The 5,286-nt window shown below is 35.2% G+C and overlaps 1 pseudogene; it reads right to left on the reverse strand.

Annotated features, from left to right (window-relative positions):
• Positions 1–2,946: 2,946 nt before the first annotated feature.
• Positions 2,947–3,542, reverse strand: LOC113253635 (tRNA N(3)-methylcytidine methyltransferase METTL2A-like; annotated as a pseudogene).
• Positions 3,543–5,286: the final 1,744 nt, after the last annotated feature.

A 5,286-nucleotide genomic window follows, 5' to 3' on the forward strand; every position in this document is an offset into this window, starting at 1 on the left:
AAACCCACCCTTCCCCCTGCTTTGTGATGTTGGAGCTGCACCACTTAAATCTTTTGCGAGCTCCCACAGTGTTAGGTTCTGTCAGCAGAGAGCAGTGGAGAGACACTTCAAAATGAAGGGCTTTCTCTTCTGCTTCTATTGCTTTCCTGTTTTCTCCTACAGTGTGACATGCAGCAGCTGGCTTCCCAGAAAATACCCCTGGCTGCTGCCTGCATGCTTCCCAGAGACTTTCTGCAGCACCCAACTCTGGGCTTCCTCACTTGCTAATCCTGACGTGCTGCAGTTTGACAAAACTCTCTACCACCCGGGGAACCAGGGCCCCTCCCTCTCCAATGGGGTCTGTGTGTTGTGTAGAGAAGAGACCCTCTTTCTTTCAAGTTTCTTCTTTCTTTACTATTCTCTCCAAGCCCTAGAGATTGTGGCTGGTCCCCTTATTTCTATCCCTCTGTGTAGAGTTCGCTCTAGCCTCTTAATAGCTGATTCCCTATTACTAGTTAATAATTCTTTATACAAAAATTATCCTCTTCAGGCTACTGGTATGATTTCTGACTCTTGAATGGACTCAAAGTGTAATTTAAACTTGGTATTTTGAAGTAAGTAACTCTAAGGCACATAGAACTTTACAAATCGGCGATTATAGTTCTTAATACTAAATGCAGCTTCAAACAAATTGAGTTTTACTGGGTAAAAATGTATTTGAAGTTTATGACAGATTTCAAAAACATTTCACAATACATTGGAAAATAGTGGAATGTAAAATCTTTGAATGAGTTAGAAATACTGAAAAAAACAGAAGGAGTATACAAAAAGAATTAAGAATTCTGTTGGAGTTGAAGTATTGGTCCTCGTTTTCAATATGAAGATTTTTGTATATTTTTTGTTTAATTTTCAAAGGTTACATTAATCATGAAGAAATTTAGTAATTTTCACATATAGCTAGTATATAAACACACACACACACACACACACACACACACACATAACCTTAATCCTCTTCATATTTTCTGATTCTCTACCATGCTCTATAAACCTCTTGACAAACTAATCAAATATCCTTTAAATTGATTTATAATATTTTAAATTTGTGTTCCACAGTAATTTTCCATATGTCTCTCATCCTGCAGAGAAACTAATTCCTCTTCAGTTGTTTCATTGTGCTCACCAAATTCTTTTATCTTTTATACCATGAACATAAGAAGTTGATAATTAGAATAAATTAATTTTCTGCTTCTAAAATGAAGAAAATGGCTAAATTGCTTTGTTCTGAGCATTTGAAAAGTACTTGGTATAAATATACATAGTTACTGATAACAAATGCAATGACTTAACTCCCTGGCAGCTTCCCCTGAACCCCAGACACAATGTATTGTCACAGCACAGTGTTAATGAACATTAGCAATTACATATGCAAATTTGGTTTCCATTTCCAGATTACTCCATTTCTTTAAAATCCATTCAACTTAATATATTTTTGTTTATGTATTTAAATACAAACATTTAAGAAATGATAATTTGTTCAATCCTGTTTTAGGATTTAAGACTCAAGATGAATACTAAATGGGCATGTTCTTTGAGTTCCACATTTTTTTTTTCCATTAAGAGTAGGAGGTCTTTTATATGAGAAAAAAGACATGGTTTTATCTTACAATATCTCTCAACATGAAAATATTTTCTATCTGACCACTCAATAGAGAGAAATGCTAAATTTTAGAGAACGGGTTTCACTTCTGGATCAGGATTCTGACTCTCTCATATATCCCAGATATACACATGATTCAAATATGTATCAGACATATACGAAACAACTTAATTCTCCCCCAGAAGACATCTTCTCTTGTTTTTTGGCTAATGGTTGTTGTACAGAGATTATATAAAGGTGTAAAAAAATAATTAAAATATTTTTATACTGAGATACAGTGGTATAGAATATAATTTTTATTTTATTTTTTATTTTACTTTTTTTTTTTTTGCTAAAAGTGAAGATCCTTTTAATTTCTTAGAAAGAGGTTACTTGGAGGGGGAACAGTCCTTAAAATTCCTCAAAACTAAGGTTAAGGGGGGGACCCTGACCAAATAAATACTTAACAAGGATATGTTCTGATGCTCTTTAAAGTGGTATTTTCGAGTCACAAAAATATCCAAAGAAAGATGATTCTTCTCGACATGCTTCTCACTGAACAAGAACTTTATATTCACCTTTGTATGTATCAACTGCATAGTCCAGGTATTTGAACTCTGAAATAATGCAATGAAACTCACAAAGGGCATTTTATCATATATAATCCTTTCATATGGAAATAAATTTTTGATGCCTTTTAAATTCATGATTCCCATGAAAATTTCAGTTATGATAAATTATAAAATGGCAAGAAAGAATCTTTGAAATCTCAAGGTTAGAAAAAAACCTGAGCAAAGTATATATTAAAGGGCTTCACAAATATGAAGCATAATTATTAGAATCTTGATAAAAAGCAATTTTTTTCAAGTTCAAGGTTCAAGTCTGAATCCTTGAACTTTCCAACATCAGCAAGACACCATTTGTGACTCTTCTTTTGAAACAGCTCCAACGAGCTCATACCATGTCAGGAGCAGGTGCCTCTCCAGCCAGCACTGGACAGAAGAGGTCTGCGATATTTGCATTGAATCCAAACCCAGTCCATTGACAGCTGTTTCCCTCGGTTTACTTGCAATCGGCGATGCACCAGGTTCTGAACCTTTTTCAGTCCAGCAGTAGTGAAAAGTGTATCCTGTTCATCTTGTGTAGAGAAGTCAACTCTAGCACCATCACCTCTCACATAGAAATTTGCAGGCAGACACTGCCCTTTCTTTAAACGGAAGCTGCGCCGTACCATAGGGTCCACAGTCTTGGAGAAAGAAGCTTCATCGCTCCGGGCTTCAGAAGCCTGGATAGCCTTCTGCATCTTGTCTGTAACACTGCTGGAGTGCTCAGTAGGTGGCAGAGGATCCAGGGAACTCATCAGCCCAGATTTCTAGGTGACTGAGTTTCTGAGTTACATTTTCTTCCACAGGAAGCATCTGTGTTTTATGTCCAAGGCTATCTGAAGAACACTGGTGTCGTTCTTCTATTTTTTAAACCAGGTCCATTCGCACTGCTCCAACATTCAGGTACTTCACTCCTCTTGTTCTCAGAGAGCAAATCCTTCAAGTGATTTTGGTTTTGGCTAGCTGCCAGCTCTGGGAATTTGGTAAGAAGCCAATGCCTGTCCTTGAAAAACCCGTTTTCGTGGATTGTGTAGAAGTCATTCCAATGTATGTGGGCACTGATTTAATAATCAACTTGCTTCTCCTCCACACCGCTCAGTGCTGTTCTCCTGGACTTTCATCTTCGCAGCCAAGGCCTGCCCTTCCTACCACTCCACCCCGTCCCAGGCATTATGGAGAAGGACGCTTGCTGGATCCCTCAGGAACTGGCTGCAAAGTGCAGCCAGCACACATTCAGCGTAAGGGCGGCCATGACACTGGAGCCCAGATACGTACACAATTATTTTAAAGACTTTATATTCACATGGAAATGTGCTCATAGTATATGGATAAGTTAACAATATTTAAAAGTGGCTGTCATATGGATCATACACTTTTTAAATAACAGTAGAAATTTAGAGGGATAATCACTAAAACTCATAACAATTATCTCTAAGAGCTGGTATTACAGAGCAAGGATATAAAGATGATTTCATTTTCTTACTTATGCTTTTCTTCCTGGTGTCTTCTATTTGACATGTAATATAGTCATGATAAAACAAAATAAAAATTATTTCAATTTTGAATAAAAACTGAAAATGATGCCAACATCTATAGCTTTGTATTACATGGCTTTTAAAAAATATATGATGTTCTCAAAGAAGTAAGCAATGACACTCATTTTTAAAATAAATAGACATGTCATTTGAGGAATCATTTAGCTCAACTCCGGATCCTTAGCACTGGTGGTGGAGGGTACGTTGGTCACAGGTATCTTATTTTGATGGATTTTATCAGTGTAATCAGTGTGTATAATATATAAATATGTTTTTATTATGTAAATATATGTATACATTTATATAGAAGGTTTCTCAAAGAACCACCTCCTTAGAGATTTTTCAATTTCATTTAGAAATAAAATGCCAGGAAATAAACTCATACAAAAATAATTTCAGAATTGAGGTCAACTCAGATGTATTCCAACTAAAGTATAGCTATTCCCCCAAGATCATACTGCTTTAAGGAAATTAAAATGTTCTAGCTAACTGTACTCTCATATAGTGAAGATGATAAATACACTCCAGTTCTGTTCAAATTAAAAAAATCAGATGGTTAAAATATATACAATTGTATATTTTCTACTATGCTATAATTTTTTGGAAAAGTTATATTGAATTTATCTTTTATCTAAATTTCTTGTATAAAAAGCAAAAGTAAAAAGAAAAATGAGAGGAGTTAATGGTAGTTATTGTAATAATGGCTTTGCTCAGTCCCAATATTCCTTGTTTTTATTATTTAATGACTCATCCTGAAATTATGCTGAATAAATAATCAGGCACATGCACTAACTTTCTCATTTAATCTTTATTGTTTGAAAACCCTTACTTGTATGAAATAACTCATTTTTAAATGGTCTTATATTAAATTATACTTGAGTATACTTTAAAGAAAAATTATTAAGCCAAAGAGTAAGACTGGAACTCTAATTCTGATCCAGAGTAATAAAATATCATAGCATACTGATGTAGAAATGAACCTGAGATAATATGAAAACAACCAATTTTCAGCAATGATCAAGGCAATACCTGAAAGTTATGAAAAAAATGATTAGGAATGTAGAAAAGCTATAACTGCAAAGTAATATTTTTAGAAAAAAGTATTTTCAATAAGACTATAACAGTGTGACAGTAAATCTTACCACCTTGAAATAGCTACCATCAATATTTTGGTCAATGCCCATGAAAATATCAACATTCATGAACATACCAGAATACCAATTTGTATACATTTTTTTTTAAAGATTTTATTTATTTATTTGACAAAGATAGAGACAGCCAGCGAGAGAGGGAACACAAGCAGCGGGAGTGGGAGAGGAAGAAGCAGGCTCATAGCGGAGGAGCCTGATGTGGGGCTCGATCCCATAACGCCGGGATCACGCCCTGAGCCGAAGGCAGACGCTTAACCGCTGTGCCACCCAGGCATCCCCAATTTGTATAAATTTGATCAAACTCTAAAATGTTTTTTCTGTGACTATTTTGTCTAAATAACATGTATCATGGCTATCATGTATGTGTACCTATATGT

The sequence above is a fragment of the Ursus arctos genome, unplaced genomic scaffold, assembly GCF_023065955.2.
Source record: "Ursus arctos isolate Adak ecotype North America unplaced genomic scaffold, UrsArc2.0 scaffold_20, whole genome shotgun sequence".
In the NCBI taxonomy this organism is placed as follows: domain Eukaryota; kingdom Metazoa; phylum Chordata; class Mammalia; order Carnivora; family Ursidae; genus Ursus; species Ursus arctos.